This window comes from Panthera tigris, chromosome D1 (genome assembly GCF_018350195.1).
Source record: "Panthera tigris isolate Pti1 chromosome D1, P.tigris_Pti1_mat1.1, whole genome shotgun sequence".
Lineage (NCBI taxonomy): Eukaryota > Metazoa > Chordata > Mammalia > Carnivora > Felidae > Panthera > Panthera tigris.
In genome coordinates, this window is record NC_056669.1 from 39,051,197 (window position 1) to 39,072,035 (window position 20,839).

General features: G+C 44.6%; 1 long non-coding RNA gene across 1 annotated transcript; it reads right to left on the reverse strand.

Moving 5' to 3' along the window:
- Window positions 1-95: 95 nt before the first annotated feature.
- Window positions 96-16,483, reverse strand: LOC122231205. The gene is made up of 3 exons (XR_006208398.1): window positions 16,333-16,483; window positions 3,078-3,227; window positions 96-218 (listed from the first exon to the last, which is right to left on the reverse strand). It is a non-coding gene; the product is annotated as an uncharacterized LOC122231205 (long non-coding RNA).
- Window positions 16,484-20,839: the final 4,356 nt, after the last annotated feature.

Below are 20,839 nucleotides of genomic sequence, written 5' to 3' on the forward strand. Positions count from 1 at the left end.
TTGAAAACTTGACATTTTGAGTATTATAAAGTGATAACTCCAGAAATCATATTCTTTCCCCTTCCCATGATGTGCTATTGTTTCTTATTGTGAGTTACAATCATCTCCTTATTTAGTGACTTTTCCAAATGATTTTGCATACATTTCTTGTCATCTGTGGTCATGCAAGTCTCGCTTCCATTATCTCAGCATTCATCCAGGAACCTGAGAGATATTTCCTTAAGTGTTTGGAACCAAAAAGAAAACAAAACAGAAAAGACTTTGTGGTATTTGCAGTCTTTGCAGATTGTTTGTGAACTACAGTCCTTCAGTGCTTAGCCAGACCATCTACAACTGTCTTAACTCTCACAAAGAACCCAAAGATCAGATCACCTCACTTTTTCTGAGTATATATATTCAGACTTGGGCATGCATATTGACCTCCAGATTCCCTGGCTTACCTGGAAACCCTTCCAAGCCTTTTACCTTAGTTATCTTCCTCCTCAGGCTACTCTTTCCCAAATTTTTGGTCTGTCAGCTGCTTGTCCCATTCTCCATCCTTTGCCCCAGGTGACTATCAGTAGTAAAATGCCTTTACATCCTTTCAACAAATGCTGCCCAAAAGGCCATTCCATCCCTGAGAAAATTCCGAGAGGGTCAAAACAAAGGCAGCCTCTGAGCAAGTGAGTCAGGGAACCGACAGGTCAAAATGCACAACTACAGTTCTTTGATAACAAAGTTTGAATTGCCCCTCTGGCATCAGCAAACCGAACCACGAGGAATGGGAGTTAACCATCAACATGTCCATGGGCCAAGCTAGGGAATGGAGGGGATCGTAGGTGGGCAAGAAAAATGCCACATGCTTTTACTAAAATTAGCAGCAGCTGCTTCATTAAGCACTTCCCTGGTTTTTGCAAATCTTTTTTTTTTTTAATTACATTCCTCATTCTGATTATTTTTGCCAGCTTAATGTTTTCTTCAGTGGAGGGATAGATACTTGGGTCTCCCTACTATTTTTGGTGACACCTGCCCTCCAGTACCTAACACATATAGAGGCAGAGATTCTCTGATTGGAGCAGGGATAGGAGGCCTGGGGCTCCAGTCTCACAGGTAGCTAGCTATTCCACACTACCCCTCCTCACATTACCTGAGGCCTTTGTGGCACACAATTTAAAACCACCAGTACAAAGGATGGAGCATGAACTTTTGGGCTATACAGCCCTGCCTGCCTGCCTGCTTGCTCGCGTTTTCATTTTCTTTATGCATTCATTTATTCACTGCTCAACAAATATTTGTTGAAGGCCATGTGCTAGGCACAGGCTTGAACCTTGGCCCCATGGTTCACTAGTTGTGTGACTTTGACACCTTCTCAGTAAAATTTGTTTCTTCCCTGCTGGGGGAGGGCTAAACACAGCCGGGCTTCAAGAGTGGCTAGTTAATGACTGGGCTTAATACTGAACAGGATTCCAATAGTTTCCACTAGCAACCACTATTGGATGTTTAAAATTATATGATTCAAGTCAGCAAAGAAAACTACATATACTTGAAATTTTCTCTGAGGTCAAACACTTCATCCATTATACAGATAGAGTAATGGCTAAAAGGGAAGCTTTGGAGCTAGACTGCCTTCATCCAAATCCCAGTTCTTCCTCTTATTTGTGGTGTGGCATTGACAAGTTGATGAATTTCTTTATACCTCAGCTTTCTTATCTGGAAAACAAGCATATTAATAGTACCCAGCTTGTCATACTCTTATAAGGTATAAATAAGGTAATCTACTTAAAATGCTTAGAACATTACTTCACATACAAAAAGTACTCAGTAAGTGTTGTCTATTATCATTTTCATCATTTTTGTTTCAATGGTACTCTAGATAGTGTTTCTAGAGCTCTGGAGAGTGGATCAGTAAAGCTTAGGCAAATTATTAAAAATCAAACCTTTGCAGGATGTGAGTAAGAGAAAAAGAGGAAAGAGCAACTCGATGGTGAACCCTTCGTGGACTCCTTTAGCCCTTACCACAAAGCAGGGGGATTACATCCTTGGGTCTTTCTCTGCCTTCTCTCTAGGGCTATGTCCAGTACATAATCATGAATGTGAAATGAATACATGAATGGATGAGAAGTGAATGACTGTATAAGTGAATCATTGATGATGGAATGAACCAGTCATGTTTTCTGTCTTTGGCACTCAGTTTATCCTACTTCACCCGAACACCTATGTCTACTTATTTTAGTCTCTTCCAAATGAAGAATATGGGCAGTCATTGTACACTGCCCCCTCCTCCCTCCTCCACCCACCAGAAAGAGAATTCTCCACTTGTGACTGTGCTTTTTGGGCTTTGTGATTCTGTCCAAAATACGCTGCACTTCATAGATCTGCCCTTTCACTTCCCTTCTCCAGGAGGGAACAGCAGGAACCCATCTGTCTGTCTTAGAGAAAGCTGATGTTACACCAGCAGGTTCTGGCAATGTCCTGATAAGAAACAACGATGGCCCTGATTTCCAGAAAGACTGGAGGACTGTCACAGGAACACTGGGACCTGCAGCAGCAGCAGGGCCAAATTTTCTTGCAAGAACTCTTGGATTCAAATTTCATGATAGAGCGAACTTCTGCGTGAGGCTAGAGAGTGTTAGCATATCTGCTGGGTATTTCTGTTCTGTGTTGACCTTGAGGTGAGCCCTGGTTTTCTGACACAGTATTGGCGTAAAGCACAACGGGATGAGACAGTGTGCAGGGTACAATTTCAGAAATCTTTCAGGAGTCACCTGGTATAGGGGCTTCCCTTCAGTTTCCTAGTGCACTGGAAGGGAAAGGAGGCTGTGCTTGAAGTTTGGTCAGACCAAGTAGGTAGCAACGGTTCAGCTGAGCATAGGACACAGTGAATTGGTTCCCCTCCCTCTCTCCACATGGCACTGGCCCAGGCTCCAAGCGAGGTCATGCTGCTGTTGTGTAATCTCTGCATCAGGAACGAAGTAAAGGGAAACAGGGGTCTGCCCATCTCCATTTCAGGATGTGTTTCATTTCTCTTCTTCCCAATATTTACCAGATTTAAATAGGTCGTTTTTCAGCCTATTGGCAATTCCCATCCTTATTCTTACCTCTCTCTCCACAATACTCTCCCAGATGCGTCCTTGGTACTGGCAGGGTCTCTTCCTGTAGAGACGGTTTAGATGGGGTGGACAGCACTTCATTGATTCTTTGCAATTCCGTCGTCAAGCTCATTCTAACGCTACCTCCCATAGCTTCTTCTGTGGCAAAAAAGGAGAGCAAAATGGAGGTGCTGGTGGTGAGGTACAGGAAGGGAAAGAAAAAGCAATTTGGTCATTTCTAGAAATGCGATTATAGAAAATACAGGTGGCCGAAATCCACACTCCTAGCTTAAGGAATACTATCTTTCTCTAGAAAACTTCCACTCAGATGGCAAAAAAAAGATTCGAAGCAGGAACATTATTCCAGAGAATGCATGTAATGAGGGGCCATATAGCCCCAGAGGCAGTATTTGGGATTAGATATTGGAGGCTCGGGTTTCAGCTGTGGCTTTGCCATCAACTCGCTGTGTGACCTCAGGTAAATTACCCTTTCTGGGCCTCAGTTTGCTCAACTGTAAACTAGAGATAATAGTACCCATCTGGCAGTGCAGGAAGATTAAATGAGAGAATGTATATAAAGTGCCTAGAACAGGGCCTGGCACTGCGAACAGCCGCGTTATGGGTTCTAACCCCATTATTAATGGAGGATGAGGCCCGCTTTGAGGACCTCACTGCTGATGAAACTGAGGATGTGCTCTGGAACGTGTTCTTGGGGTCCAGCACAGAAGGTCTGCTTATGAACAGCCCTTGCTGGACAAACGTTTGAATTCAGTCATAAGGCGTCGACAGAATCTGGGGAAGCTCCCGGTTTTGGTGCTCGTGAAAAGTGTGCGCTTTGTGAAGAGTTCCCTGCTAGCTCTTTGGGTGTCTGCTTCATTCGCATTTATGTTCTGGGGAATCTCAAAATCCAAAAAGGAAGGTGTGGATGTGGCACGAATTACCGTGCTGCCCTTAAGTTGAAACCATTCTTGTGGTTTCTGACTTTGGCGGGGAAAGGGAAGATCCAGGGGTCTGCAGGAGCTTGGACCTGGGGTTCCAGCCAGAGAACATGAGCACAAAAGGTATGGGAATTAAATTTCTGAGGCTTAGGGAGTCAGGGAGAGGGATTATTGCCTGTACCTGGCCTTACACCTGATGCAAAGTTGGTACTTGATATTTGTGCCTGAAAGAATGAATGAGAATAAGTCCTATGCTGGTGGGGGTAGGGGACACGCAGAAATCAGTACAGCTGAGTTGTGCTATCAATTTTATCACTTTCTAACTACTATATTTAATTATCTATAGGGCATGATCAACCAACTTTGGCTATATATATATATATATATATATATATATATATATATATATATATATATATATTTAAAGTTTTTATTGATTTATTTTAAGAGAGTGAGAACAAGCTAGGGAGGGGCAGAGAGAGAGAGAGAGAGAGAGAATCCCAAGCAGCCTCTGCACTGTCAGTGCAACTCAACTGACTGAGCCGCTCAGGCCCCCCAACAATTTATATTTTATTGATAATGATGGGTATAATGTATTAAACACTACTTATAAGTCTGACACTGCACTAGGCACTTTATAAATATTCTTTTTTTAAACAATTTTTAAGCGTATTTATTTATTTTGAGAGAGAGAGAGAGAGAGCACGCGCATGCACACACAAGTGGGGGAGGGTCAGAGAGGGACAGAATTCCAAGCAGGCTCCGCACTGTTGGCATGGAGCCCAACACAGGGCTCGAACCCATGAACTGTTAGATCATGATTTGAGTTGAAACCAAGAGTCAGATGCTCAAATGACTAAGCCACCCAGGCGACCCTACAAATATTCTTAAATTTAATACCACAAGCCTGTGTCAAGTCAGACTTCTCTGGTTACTTGCCCTTTAGCCATACCTACCTCTTGCTTGGGAAAATGGTTCTGAGACTCCATTCCAATGTGGGTTACCTGCACCCGCACTTCTCTGGGGACACCAACTGGGCGTCCAACAATTCAACTCAGTTCTATCACCATCTGCCTGGATATAGTTTGGATCTCACAGGTTAAGTGTTCAGTCCCATATGACTACCCTCACCATGAGCCCCCCCCCCTCACCATGAGTCCCCCCTCCCACTATCCCCCCCCCCACTTCAGATGCCAGTTACATGGCCAGGTTACCTGTGCTTCTGACCAACTGGCTATAAATCAGTGATTCCTAGGACTCTCTTCTTGGGTTTGGTGGATTTGCCAGATTGGCTAACAGAACTCAGAGAAACATTTTATTTACTGTATTACCACTTTATTATGAAAGGATATAACTCCGGAAAAGCCAGGTGGGAGAGATGCATAGAGCAAGGTGTGTGAGCAGAGTGCAGAACTCCCGTGTCCTCCCCAGGCACACCATTCTCCCGGTGTCTCCTGATGTCCACATGTTCATCAACCCTGAAAGTCTCTGAACCCTGTACTCTTGGGTTTTTATGGAGGCTTCATTACATAGGCATGGCTGATTAAATTATTGGCCATTGCGATTGATTCCACCTCCAGCCTGTCTCCCCTCCCCTGAGGTCAGGGTGGGGGGCAGGGAGGTGGGGACTGGGAGAGGGGTGAGGAGTGAAAGTTCTAACCCTTTAATCAAAATCAGGCCCCATTGGCAACCATGGAGCAACCATGGCAAGATAGGCTCCATTGGCCAGCCCCCATCCTGAGGTGTTTTCCAAAAGTTGCCTCAGTAACATAACAAAGAGTGATAAACTCTCAACACAGGAAATTCCAAGGGTTTTGAGTTGTGTGCCAGAAATGGGGACAAAGACCAAATATGTATTTCTTATAATAAATCACAGTATCACATTAGGTAACTAAACCCTGACTTTTTTCCCCCTGAGCTGCAATGTGCCCAGCTCCAATATATGAATTCTGTTTGGTCTAAGCCAATAATATTCCCCAATTTCCCAGCTCCCTTGCTATGAATTGCCATATCTCCCAGTTCTGGCTAATAGGATCTAAAGGAAAGTCCAGAACAAAGACTACTGCGAAGCCTTCTATTTTCCTGTTAAAAGGAAAGATATGGGTACCTTGATATAAATGTGATATCTGGAGCCACAACAGCCATTTTATAAACATGAGGCAATAAGGATGAAATAAAGGCCAAAAGAATCTGGGAGATGTTATTGAGGTGCTGAAACTACACAGTCACCACTTCCAGAGCTCTTGCTAGGTGAGAGAAACTATTCCTTTTTTTTTAAACCACTGAGTCCGATTTCTTCACTTGCAACCAAATGATGAAATACATGATATAGATACTATCAGTTTCAGTTTGGGATGAGAAGATAGATTAAAGTAACTAGCTCAAGGTCACACAGCTCATAAATTGTGGTATGAAATTCACCTCTAGTTCTATCCAAATTTAAAGCCTGTCTTCTCAACCACTATCTTGTGTTGAAATTGTCAGCGTGGTTGATAGAAAGTATGTTTTTCAACAGCTAGGATCTCTAAAAAATAGAGTAACACAAGAAAAGAGAAGAAAAGAGGAAAAAGCAGGCTTCCCAGAACCTTTGCTGGGAAAGCCCAGGTCTTTCTGAATCTGGGCTGCTGATATCCAGTAAGAGGCCAGAATGACCCTGCAGACTCATTTGTTCTCATATCTGGGAGTTTTTCCCGCAGCTGAAGGAGACAGTTGCCCACATGGGATGAACTCAGAAAAGGAGAAGCTGGGATTGAGGTTTTGGTGTGCAAGGTCTGCTGGGTTGGCTGCCTAGAGTAGCCCTGGGAAGCTAGCCCAGGGACTGGACTGAGACCCAGCCTTAACGCTGACTTAGTAGGCATTGGACAGCCAGCTACACCCTCTGCACAGAGTCGGGGAGCATGGCAACTCAACACGGATGTGACAAGAACCAGAGACAGCCTCTTGTTTGCAGCATGCTTATATGATATATAAACAGAAAGAAGGGAGGATCTGCCTGAAAACCATACCTGAGAACGTGCAGGCAGTGACAACAGGGTGTGGACCTGACTCAGGGGGTATGGGAGACAGCTGGGTCCTGCAGTCCCACTTTTTTGCCAGGAAATGAGGGCAAGGATACTTTCAACACCACCTATGTCTAGACATGGGAGAACAAAGATGAGTACAACGTGCCAGACTCTGAATTAGGTACTTTATGCATATTATTTCACTTAATCCTCCATATAATACAATGAGGTAATTATTAATATCGAGTTGTTAACTTAAAAAAATTATAGCTCAGACGAGTTAAAATTTGCAAGCTGCACAGCTAGAAAATGGTGACGTTGGAACTCAAGCCTAGGTCAGTGTTTCCAAAGCCCATGGCATGTGACTCCGACTCTCAGGAAGCTCAGGGTGAAAGGAATCAGTCGTAGTTTCTTCCTACACAGCAGAAAGAAGGCAATAATGGCTCATGGTTCTTTGTGTTCGAGCCCTTCAGGGAAGAGGATTGGTGACAGGTCTAGAATTAACTGTGCTTGGCAGCTGTCACCACCCTCGATGGCGGGTTAAGAACGCGAGTCCTGAAAATGTAGGTCAGGGGGAGGCACTGCCTTTTTCTGAGAGCATAGGGCTCTGATTCAGGTGGTCAAGTACAGACACATTCTCCCTCTGTGTTTCTTCAGTGTCCAGGAGCTGTGACCCAGACCCGCGTCCCAGGACAGACTGGAGGTGGAGGCAGAAATGAGTGCTCATGTACACCTGCTCTAAGGATGAGAGCAGAGGCTGATGGGAAGTAGGCCACAGAACAGACCCCCAACTGGACACAACTGAGGTAGGGGTAGTCCCTGAGTGATTTTTATGCTTTGTTGATCAGATTCTTTATGGCTCTGGGTTCATTAAACAAATTCTCCATTCTATGTCACCGAGTCCCTGGGTGGGCTTGGACCCGAGACCACACGGCCAAAGCACCTAAGATAGACCACGTGTCCTTCCCAGGCAGGCCCTGGGATGCCCACCTTTCCTGAGCAATGTCTATGGCAGTTCATTTCTCACCACAAGGGCTTGGCTGTGTTGCTCTCACTTTTCCTTCACCACATCCCTGCCTTGCAGGCCTTCCTTCCAGTCCATTTGGAGCCACTCTGTTCACTGCCCTAAACTCCACACCAGCTCTCCTACTGCTCCCACACCCTCTCCTGCCTTACAGGCAGATCTGTTCTTCTCTGCCCCTCACTGCTCACCTCTAACCTAATGCCTCCTCAGAGTCCCTTCCAGATCAGAGCTGATCTTTCACAGTGCCCCTCGTTCTTTCTCACCCCACCCCATTCTGAAGTGGACCCCCTTCCACCCTCCATCTTTCCCCATGACTTTCCTGCTCCCAGAGTTCTAGAGCTATGGAGGGGCAGCTTCAGGTAGTCTGGGAGAGAATGACGAAAGAGATTGGAAGGGATCAGGCAAAACAGACCTCTGGACACATCTTTTCAGGGATCATTGTTGCCCACGATGGTTAGATCCCAACATACTATTAGATATGGGCTATAAGAGGGGTTGAACCACTCAAACATGTTTTTTGTGTATAGACAAGTATGCACTTTTTTTTTTTTAATGTTTATTTTCAGAGAGAGAGAGGGAGAGCAAGTGGGGCAGGGGCAGAGAGAGAGGGAGACAGGATCAGAGGTGGGCTCTGAGCTGATAAGAGAGCCCATGCAGGGCTTGAACTCATGAACTACGAGATCGTGACCTGAGCCAAAGCTGGTTGTTTAACCAACGGAGCCACCCAGGTGCCCCAAGTGTGTACTTTCTTAAGCACTTTTTCACAGCACCTTCTAAAATATTTATATACTACTTAAAAAATTAAAAGTCAACTTACAGCAATAAAAAAAGCAGAAAGGGCAACACAGTATATTTCTAGAGGCTTATTTTATATCATACCGCTATTAAAATATCCAGATGCACAATTATAGGACCAAAATCTTCTCAGTGTATATTGAAGAAAATGGCTCCCAGCTGCACCATTTCACACTCTTTGCACAAAATTCAGGATCCCGAAGCCCTGACATCAGGTCTTTTATGCAACATTTGCACTTAGTGTGAGCCACTCTGACCGTGCCGGTTAGAAGTAGCATTATTACAGTTTTTTAAAAAAAAAAATTATGATTAAAATAAACCTTATACTTATAAGGCAATGTTCAAAGTAGTGCAAATTGAGTCAAGTAAAAAAACTCATTTCTTAAACTCCACTGCCCCACCAACCAGTCTTACTTTCTAGAGGCAAGTGCTTTTAACCATTTCTAACTTTATTTTTTGTTTGGCTTTTACCATAATTGTCAAGGAGTCTTACATTCTTTGCCTGCCGTCAAAGATGGCAACTTTCTGTCACTTGCACTCTCCCTCCACAGTGTCCCATGACCTGCTCCCCAAGGGCAGGAAACCTGCCTGTCAGCACTGTAGACATGCTCAGCATCGTCTCTCAAGACCCAGGGCAATGTGTAGCGTGTGGAGGGCGTGTGGTAAGTCACTGTAGAGTGAACTACACAATATACTCAAATTTCAGTTCAGTAAACTTGAGATGGTCCCTGCAGGAGGAGCAGTCAGAGCTGATGCAACATCTTCCACTTTTTCCTTGTCAGTTGCAGACTACCATTTTTGCAAAGTTCAGCTGTTTGCATTCTTTTGTGTGCCTATAATTATATCTCATGTTTTGTCTACAGATTGACTCTAAAAAATAAAACATCACCACCCATATGATAGTTATATATTTTTCACTTACTGTAGAACCAAATACAGTGAAATCCTATGTCACTAATCCTGCTCGGTTCAAAGAATATTCGAGCCCATGGAGCAATTAAATTCTCTCATGTTCCAGCCTTGCTCAAAACCATGCCATTTTAGTTTGCTCTCTGTCTTTGCACTGGGATTTTTCTCACATTTGCTTGTTTGCTTTCCTTGGAGTTTCTAATTGTTTCCTTGTTTCTTGTTGAGAGAAATAAATGCCTTTTTAATTCCTGGATATTTCTAGGTTTTTAATACTATCTGATGAGTGAAATCTTTTTTTTTTTTTTTCTTGGAGATATTCATCTTAAGTCCTTTGACTTCAGTTTCTAATTTGGGCCAACTGTTTTATAAACTCCCTGTACAATTGTCATCTGATTCGCCTTTTCGTTGTTTCCATGGAATAAATCTTTCTGTTATTGTAGACAATCCTCCAATCCACATTGTTCTTAAATTCTTCTTTTTTTAGCTTCATTTTTCAATTTCGGAATAAATTCCCAAGTCATTATTTTCTCAGCAAGACTATGAGAGATAAACTCTTTGACCTCTTGTAGTTCTGAAATGAATTTGGTCCCCATGGTGACTGACTGCGCAGGAAATGGCTTCAAGGGACCCTCACATGTAGATCTGCTGGAGGGCAGGATGCCTAGGAGACTGACTTTGGGAGACTAACCTCGGATTCATCCTGTCTCGCAGTGAACGTTCTGGAACAGGCTGGAGTTGTAATCAGTTACTTGCTCCTATTGGGCTGGCAGAGTGTGGATAAGGATTCGATACAAAAACACACCGGGGGCAGCTGGGTGGACCAGTTGGTTATGCATCTGACTCTCAGTTTCGGCTCAGGTTCTCATAGTTCATGAGTTCAAACCCCATAATGGGCTCTGTCCTTCAGATTTTCTGTCTCCCTCTCTCTCTCTTTCTCTCTCAAAAATAAATAAATAAACATTAAACACACACACATGCACACACACCCCAAACAGCTTCTTGAATGGAATGCTTACCTGAGCCAGGTAGGACAGCAGCGGCTGTGAGCCTTCAGGGAGATGTGAAAGCCAGAGGTTTTGCACTCTGACTGGGTGTGCTGCTGCTCTGTGCTCTGTATGGCTGTAATTGTATCTTCTAACTACACGGAAGGATCCGGATGTCTGCCTGTGTCTCTTGCCTCTCTCCATCCATCCTTTGGGACAGCCAAGCCAGTGGGCATAGTGTCATTTTCTCAATATTTCCCAGGTGCTGCTAGATCATATTGTAATTTCCAATATCAATGCTACAATGTTGGCAGTCAATCTAATTTTTGTCCCTTTGTAGTTGACCAACTTTATGTGTGCTTTACTTTTTTTTAGTGGTGGCTTTTAAGAGTATCTATTCTTAGTGAAATTTTATACTGATGTATTTGTGTACATATCTTTTTTCATTCTTCTTCTAGCTTTGGGGGAACACATTTCATTCTGAAGGTGTGAAGTTTTGGGGGGGAATCTGGAAAATTTATATATTTTTTTATTTCTCAATTATGTCCTCTTTCATGTACTGGATTCAGTTTTTCTGGGATGGATGTTGGACACCTGGATGCCTGGTTTGATGCTTTGTGTCTTTTCTCTCATGTTTTGTATCCTTTTTCTTTCATTCCATGTCTTTTTAATGTTTGTTTGTTTGTTTGTTTGTTTGTTTGTTTGTTTAGAAAGAGAGAGAAGGGGCGGGGGGGGGGAGAGAGAGAGAAAGAATCCCAAGCAAACTCTGCACCGTCAGTGCACAGCCAGACACGGGAATCAAACTCACGAACTTTGAGATCATGACCTGAGCTGAAATCAAGAGTCAGATGCCCAACAAATGAGCCACCCAGGTGTCCCTGTTGTTCCATGTTCTTGACAGTTTCCTTAATTTTATCATTGAGCTCCTACTTTTAAATTTTTATTGCAGAAATCACATTTTTAATTTCCAATCAATTATTTTCTCAATGTCCTCTGTATTAGCAGCCTATTCATGTTCCATTGATGTAATAGCTTCTCAAATATCTGATCATATTAATAAAAACTTTTACATTTTCCCTCTTTTCTTGAGTATTCTGTTTCCTCTAAAGTCCGATTTTTTCTTTTTTAGAATTTGTTTTGAACGAGTTTCTTGTTTTGTTTTCTCATCTACTCTCCGCTTTTAACCTATTGATTTTTTTTTTTTCATAAAGCTTACGATCCTGGGTTTCCTTTTGTATTTAGGAAAGATTGGGTCAGTTAACAGAGATGCTGGCAGAGGCTTCCTCTGCCATTTCTCCAGTGCATATGTTCCCAAGTGAAAAGGGTTGTCTGTGAGCTCTGTGTACTTGTGTAGAGTACATTGAGTGAATTACTATGTTTGTTGGAAGCAGACAGGCAGGGTCGCCCCTCACCCCCATCTCCATCTTTGCAGATAAATGAAGAGAAATTTACCCTGAGGTGGGCAGCAGACTCCCACCCGAGAGCCCTGGCCTCTCCATGCAGACTCTTCCTTGTAGAGCAGGTCTCAGGTTTCACGCTGGCGGAAAATGCTGCTACCTACCCATTGTTCTGTGTGCTGAGGAGCTGGTAGTAGAAACAGAAAACTGGTGTTGAGTAACCAACTCAGCTATTCAGTAGGTTAACTGTAAGACATACCCCTTCTTGTCAGTTATATCCTACCAAGGAGAAGGGAGTAGGGGATGGACTTTGGGGATTCATGTGTGTGCACACGTAAAAAGAGAGAGAGAGAGGAGGTAGAGAGGTAGGGTGGTACCGGTAGGTGAATGATTTACTGGTATTGATTATGTATCTGTCTCTTGACTAAACCATAAACATTTAAAGGCAGAGATGTCTTTAGTGTTCGGAAGTAGGCTGAAGAGAGAGATTAGGCTGCAGAGATGTAATATTAGGAACTGAAGAGGTAGATGAGGCCACGGAGAAAGAGTCTGAGAGAAGAGGGCAAGGACAGAGCCTTGGCCTGTTCAGTCAGCAGATCTTTACCAAGTACATTATTAGAAGGCCAAAAATACACTCTGGAGTAGACAGCCCAGCTCTGCCATTTACCAGTGGTATAGCCTAGGACAAGCATCTTGAACTCTCTGTGCCTTAGTTTCCTTATCTATAAAATATAATATTAACACTGAGAATTGTTTTTCTCTTGTGTCATTTGTTATGTTCCTTCTTTTTTTTTTTTTAACATGAAATTTATTGTCAAATTGGTTTCCATACAACACCCAGTGCTCATCCCAACAGGTGCCCTCCTCAATGCCCATCACCCACTTTCCCCTCCCTCCCACCCCCCATCAACCCTCAGTTTATTCTCAGTTTTTAAGAGTCTCTTATGGTTTGCCTCCTTCCCTCTCTGTAACTTTTTTCCCCCTTCCCCTCCCCCATGGTCTTCTGTTAAGTTTCTCCAACATTGAGAATTTTAAAAGTGAATAGATGTGGGGTGCCTGGGTGGCTCAGTTGGTTAAGCGTCCAGCTTTGGCTCAGGTCATGAGCTTGCGGTTCAGGGGTTCAAGCCCCACATTGGACTCTGTGCTGACAGCTCAGAGCCTGGAGCCTGCTTCAGATTCTGTGTCCCCCTTTCTCTCTGCCCTTCCCCCACTCAGTCTCTGTCTCTGTCTCTCTCAAAAACAAATAAACATTAAAAAAAATTGAGTTAATAGATGTGAAGAATTTAGAGTACACATGACACACTCAGAGTGCAACGTGTGTTAGTTGTTGTTATTATATGAGAGTTAGCTGTTCCTGTTGTACTTGCTGCCAGAAGGGCTGGGCACAGAGCTAGAAGCTATTAATACAATGATGAGTTCCATACACCCTTCCTCTTAACAAGGAATCCAGTGGTGGAGACAGCAAGTAAGCAGCCTATTACTATATCCTGATCTGTGGTACAGTGGAGACAGATGCCTGCAGAGGAGAGTGTACTTCCGGGGTATCAGGAACCACTTCCTGCTGGGCGTGGAATCCCCTCCCTATTTTCTCCTGCCTGTGCTTTTGCCTTGGCCCACCCACACGAGTCTCGCTGGATTTCTCTGGAATCCCTGAGGCCTAAAGAAGTTGGACATCCAGGTTTCTTACCAGCCCTCCAGACTGTAAGATCCTTTTGCCAGGGCTTGGTAACCCAAGGCTTTGCCTTCCGAGCTCTCAAGCTGCCCTTCGACTGACCAACCTCGGAATTCAGTCTTGCTCAGGATGTAGCCACTCCCTTCCCTGCCCTGGTTTCGTTTTCTTTTATCCAAACTAACCATTTGTATCTTCCATTGAAATGAAGGCTTCTGGCTGGGCCCATCCTTGTGGAAACTTAGAGGAGATTAACAGGCACCATTGCCATATTTTGGTTCTCATTTTCTGATTTGATTAAAAACTCACATTTCCGCTCTTTACCTTGCTGGTGCAAAGGAGGGTGGGTGAATTCAATAGTTTGTTAGCAGCTTACATATAACATATATGTCTGATTTGTAGGCATTGCTCTTTGGTTGTGTCAACATCCTGTTTGCTGGTTTGGAGTAAAAAACATACATGAATTTGTATAGAGGCTAATGATAGATGAAAATGGCTGACTCTTAATGTTCCCCTGTTAGCTGATGGAACAGGACAGGGTGCCATCTTTGAGTGGTCCTGATACCACTCTTCCCAGGGCTAAGTCTGTGTGCCCCAAAATGACAAACTCCCCAAGGCAGAGAGGAGTCAGTGGGCAGTCTTAGAGGCTGTGACCCCAGCCTGGGCAGTGGGCTAGAACGAGAGAATTATTGTGTCTGTGCCTTTTACTTTGCCCCTATTTTTCAAAGCAGGTGTATTGAGGTACAAGTTACGTACAATAAAATTCATCAATTTTATGTGCAGTTCTGTGCATTTTGACACATACAGTCATGCAGCCATCAGTATAATTGAGATATAGAACAGCGGTGTCACCGCCCCCCTTGAATTCTCTGGTGCCACTTTGTGGCCCTCCCCTCTTCCCACCCTCTCACCTCTGATCTGTTTTCTGCCCTTATGGTTTTGCGCTTTCCAGCATGTCATATTATGTAGCCTTTGAATCTGGCTGTTTTCTCTCAGGCCAGTACATTTGAGGTTCATCCATGTTGGTGTCTGTCGCTAATTTTTACGATCATTCCTCAAGGTAGGAGTTATCTTAATTTTATAGATGAGGTTCTTGAGGCCAGAAAGGAGTCATGGTGTTGCAGGGAAGGAAAGACTTTCCCTCTACTGTCCTCGTCTAGGTCTGGGAGAAAAGGAATATACAATTATTCATTTTCAGTATTATGTGCAGAGGGATGTCATACACAGAAAAGTGAATGCCCCCAGACGTGGTGAGATTTCAGAATTGACATGCCATCTGAATAAGGGAAGTGGGAGGTGAGTGAGTGGTTTCTAGGGAAGATGAATGGGCCACCGAGCAAAATAGGTGGGGGAGATATGACGGTTTGTGACAAAGTTGGCCTGGATGTGGCATCTACTTCTAATCTCCTTTCCTGTGAAAGGGGTCCATCTCCTCTGGTTGATGGAACCCCAGGGGAGGGGATTTATAACAGTTGAGTTCCTGTTGGAGGCTCTGTCTTTAGGCAGATAAGGGTGTACAGAGAAAAGTATCTCTCTGCACGTATTATTTTTCAAGTGACTTGAGCTCAAAATAATCACTATACCAAGTGGCACGTCCTGAGCTTCCTCAGTGCACTAAAGCTCCCCCCCTCCCCCGCTCATGGGGCTGGACCTGAGTCCAGATCTGTGTGCTGTCAGAGCCCACGCTCCCTCTGCTATCCCCCTGACAGAGGCAGTCCTGGCCAGGGAGGCTCTCTATGAGAGGGGAAGATGTGAGGAGGAGCTGCATGGTGAAGACCGTGCATCTGAGGGAAGAGATAGCCCCTTCTGTCACCTCCTTCCCTCCATGAACCTGTCTGGGTATCAGCATGTTTGAATTCCATGTGCACCTCAGAGCTAGGAATGTTCCTGTAACAGCATGTGGAGAATCTCTCTCCCTGTGCCTTAGAGGAGATCTTCCATGGATGTGTCTGTATGTCCTACTTATTTTTATACTGAGGAAACTTATCTTCTGGAAGAAGCTTTCCGGGGAAAGACTTGGGTAGATCATGGTGGACAGAGCAGAGTCCCTGAGCTAGGAAAAGAACAGAGGCATGTATTACCAGGTACTGTGCTTCCCTTCCTTTTAAATTTTTTTTATATTTATTTGTTTTTGAGACAGCACGAGCGAGGGATGGGCATAGAGAGAGAGGGAGACACAGAATCTGAAGCAGGCTCCAGGCTCTGATCTGTCAGCACAGAACCTGATGTGGGGCTTGAACCCACGAATCATGAGATCATGACTTGAGCCAAAGTCGGATGCTCAAACGACTGAGCCACCCAGGCGCCCCCATTCCCTTCCTTTTTAACAAGTGCTTGGTTTTTTTTTAATTGATATAGAACAGATTCCATCTTTGTATTCATTATCTATTATTGCATAACAAATTACCCCAAAACTTAGTAGCTTAAAATTATAAATATTTATGATCTCACAGTTTCTGTGGCCAAGGAATCCAGGCACAGTGTAGATGGGTGGTTCTGATTCCGGGTCTTTTCCAAGGCTGCAATCAAGATAACAGCAAGGCTTACCAGAGAAGGATCTGCTTCAAGTTTATTGGCTGTTGCCAGGCCCCGGGGTCCTTACTGGCTGTGTGTCGGAAGCTAAGTTCCTTGCCATGTTGCCCTCTCCTTAGGGTAAGTTCACAGCAGACCAGCCAGCCTCTCCCAGAGTGAGAGCAAGAGAAAGACAGAGTATCCTGAAAGCCACAGTTTCTCATAACCCAACCTCAGAAGTGATAAACTGTCACTTGTGCTGTACCTGTTTGTGGGAAGTTGGTCATTAGGTCTGGCCCACACACCAGGGGAGGGCACTGCACAAGGGTGTGAATACCAGGAATTGAGGACCCTCCTAAAGGCAGCCTGCCACAAGTAATAATGTTAGTACAGTTTAATGCACTTTAAATCTTAAGGATTTAAGTCAATGAGTTTTGACAACTTAATACACCATGTAACCATCACTCAAAATAAGACAGACCATTTCCATCATCTTAGAAAGCGTCTAATGACCCTTTTTAGTGAATTCACCCCACTCCTGCCATCCCCCCCCCCCCACACACACCCTGACAACCGCTTTCTTATTTCCATCACCACGGATTCATTTTTCTGCTGGTGGACTTCGTCATTCAGTCATTCAGTCTGATTTTTAATTCCTGTTCTTTCCTCCTTGCTTAGTTGCATGGAAATAAACAAAGACCACCCACATGAGGACAGGTAAAGGCTATTTATTCAGGACTTGCTCTAACGGTAGAGTCAGCCCCCATCACTTGCATTTGGGCAGAGACTCAAAGGCAGCGAGGGAGTGAAAAAGCTTTATAGTGAGAAAAAAGGGCAAGCGTCAGGTGTGCGCCTATTGGAGGCAGTTTGCATGGGGAAGCAGGAGGTGGGATAACCAGAGCTGAGCGTCCTGCGTAATTGGTGAGGGGAACATATCTGGCCATGTCTGGGTGATCCTGAGTCGGAAGTGAGGGCAAAACTTAGCGAAGCCATCAGTTACTGATCAAATCTGATCGGGGCCTATTGCTACAGAGGTTGTGATTTGATTTCATTGACTGGTTGCTAGCTGATGGTTTGGCTTCCCAGGCTTATTGCCACGGTTTGTGGGTCAGAGTCACTGCTCTGAGGGCATCTCTGGGGCAGCTGCCCAACAGAATGAAAACAGGCCGTCCTCAGCTTCTTCTTGAGCGCCTTGTCTCTTCTCTCCCAAGGTGCTCTGTACTCTACCTCCCCACCCGCACCTCAGTGCTGGCCGTCCTCCCCCTCAGCAACTAGTGTTTGTCCATCCAGACCCCTGGTAACAGAGCTGGTTTTACCCTGCAACCCTGGCCTTACGTCTCAGGCTGACATGACTCTCCCCACCCCCCACACACCCCTTTTTCTCTACAGAACCTTCAGTCCCCATCTAGCTTTGAGCAGAAAAAAGGCTAGCTGCGTATGCTATTTTATAGGATTCTCAAATTATTTCCGAAAAATTTCACTTCCACAAAAAGATTTTAAACTCAAAATCAAAGTCCCGATCTATTTCCAGGAGGGACTAGCCTACAGTTGTGTGTACAGTAGACAGTTGTATTTTTCTGTGAAATGAGGTTATCTCTCAAATACATGGGCATGCAAATGATACCCTGTTTCAAAGGAGATGTTTGAAATGCTGCATACAGAGTGCCCAGAATGATCTGGGACACAGCAAGTACCCTGTAAGTGGTGGCTATTGTTGGATCAGTTGAAACCCAGGCATTATGTCGTCCAGACCAATATTTCTTCTAGATTTTAGCAAGTGCCCAAGTGATGGAGCCACTCAGAACTCTTCAAATTTTGACGTAGATGTGCTGAGTGATTGGCTTCACTGATTGGCTATTAATTGCAATCTCTGCTCAGGAAATGAACATTTTGACCAGTGAATTTTGCAAGGCCAATTACCATGGGAATGTTATGTCAACATGACCTCCAAGAAAATGATAGTACCCGAGTCCTTCAGAGTACTAATGGTGTGACAGTCAGGACTCCATCAGCTCTATCAGCATGCCTGTGGACCTCTTTCCAGGCCAACGCCTAACTTACTGAAAGACCTGACTGGCTGGGGTTGACCCCTCTCCACCCTTCATGCCCCCTGGCTCTTCTAAGAGGGCTGTGGGGACCTGCAGTTCTGGACAGTGTGCCACATGGCCTGTTCTGCGACTCAGCAGGAGGGACGCATGCTTGGTGTTTTGTCATCACAGGAAACAACAACTCTCAGATGTTGCAGTGTGGCCAGTGCAGAGAGAATGCAGAATTTCCCAAATCCCATGTCCTTTGGTCTCTTCTGGTATGAAGAATGGACAGTTGTCAGATTGCAAGGGACAGGGTGATATTAGGTACAGGGCATAGAGATCCAGGAGAAGAAAGATCATCCGAGGGCTCAGAGTCAATCTAAGTGGCTTTGAGCCCTCCCCTGATAGAATATCTTCTATTGTGCTGGGAGAGGTTGCAGATGAAATTTTGGAATGTTTGTTGGGGCATCGGGGAGAGTGGGTGGAAGAGAAGTTTAAGACAAGGGAGGCCAGTGTTAGCCCATATATTTTGGGCATGGTGACATCAGCTGCTCTAACAGATAAACGCTGCAGTCTCAGTGGCTTAATACTGATTGTGTTACCTCTCCCTATGGCTCAGTCTGCTGTGAGTGGCATGGCTTAGCAGCCTTCCACACCAGCACTTGGGGACCCAGTCTCTATCCAGCTCGTGATCCACTCTCCTCATGGGGGGCAGAGTTTTTCCTGTTCAACTGGTAGATGGGGACAGAAACTATAGGAGAGGTAGACCTGCTTCTTATCAGAGTCTTCCCAGAAATGACACACAGCACTTCTGGCCATATTTCCTTGGCTGGAGCTCAGTCACACGGCCACACCTGACAGCAAGAGAGCTGGGGAATGTGGTCTGTGTCCCCAGAGGAAAGGGAAGGGGACTTGATAGACAAAGCAGCAAACCAAAACGTAAAGTTAACTGAAGTAAAGACTCCAGAACACCGCCAGACCAAGCCATACTCCTCCTGAACTACTGGATTTATTTATTTCCGATGAAATTCTGAACCTTCTCGCGGATTCTTTTTCTGTCTTCACTTTAGCTACTGCAAAGCTCAGCTGCACAACTGTACAGTGTGTGCTTCTACGTATAATCTTTTTCTTCTGGCCTTCTATTTATTTTTTTGTAATAAATCTACATTTATTTCCCCCTTTCTTGGGTTTCTTTATTTATTTTGGAAAGATGGACTTGCATATGAAGCAGATGCTTTTGGGCTCCCGCTTTCGGGGTAAGCTCACCCCAAGGTTCAAAGTCTGGTTGTTTGTTCAGGCTCTTACAGATTTGTTCTCGGATCTTTGGGGATCTAATTTCATAAAATGATAGAAAAGGATTTTGCAGTTCTGTGTGGTTCGGAGGAGAAAGGGGCAACAATGGATGAGAGAGCTGTGTGCCCTAGTGTAAGGACGACAGTCAGAAATGATACCCATGGAGGGAGTGGTGTAGTCTGGCCCCAGCCTCGATAGAAGCCTCCGTGGAAATACGCAGGGCCCCAGGCTGCTGGGATGGGCTCAGGACAACTTTGTAAAAAGGTGCAACCATTTAGGACAAGGACCTAAATCCTTTCCATGGCCACAAACCACAGCGTTGGCCATAGAAATGCAGGGAGTGTACCAGTGGCCAGTACTCTCAGGGTGTCACCGGCCACAGAGACAATAAGATGCGGCTCAAGAGTGAGAACATGGTCCTCCTCCCTGTTGGGGAAACCTCTCAGAAAGCGCTCTTAGGTTTATTGTTGTCTGGTCTGGTTTTGGAAGTTGCCCATAATCAGGTAGGGAGAGGCTGCCGTTGTAGATAGGAGATTAATGCTGGTGTGCACGTAACCTCCTCATGCTATCAAGCTGATGAGATGCGTGGGACATTCCACTTTCATTCACTGTTGTAAGTTACTTCAAATCTCTTCAAAATGAGATGAAGCTTGTTACAAGTTGCATGTCTCTCCCAAACGATAGGAAGTCCTAGCCCCTCCCCCCAGTAAATGTGACTTCTATGATATAATTAAAGGGTTTGTAAAAAGAAGAAGAAAGACTGCCCAGACAAGCTCCTTCCCAAATTAGAAATGAGTACCTGTGTTTCATTCCTCTGGAGTCTGGCATGAAATCTCTGCGCCCAGTTTGCTTGCTGCATTTCAAATACTAGAGTGAGCATTAGGCATTCAGGAACACAATAGGGAAAGCAAGATACTTCTATTAGACCAGCTGCTGAGAAAGAGGGTGTCTCTCACTCCTTCCTGTACCGCCACCACGTGGTCCATGACATGGAATAGTTGCTTAATAATGGCATGATTAATTTATCTGTTATGCCTCTTCTCCTACTAGGATCCAAGTTCCTTGAAAGTGGACACCATATTGTATTTTCTTTGCAGTTAGCTCTGGCGGTTATTGTTTTTATATCTCCAGTATGCTTTCATTTCTCCCTTCTTAAGGGGGTGTCTTTTCCTTTGGGGATCTCTTCCTCACTCTGTGTGGTCCTGGTAGGCTTTACTTAT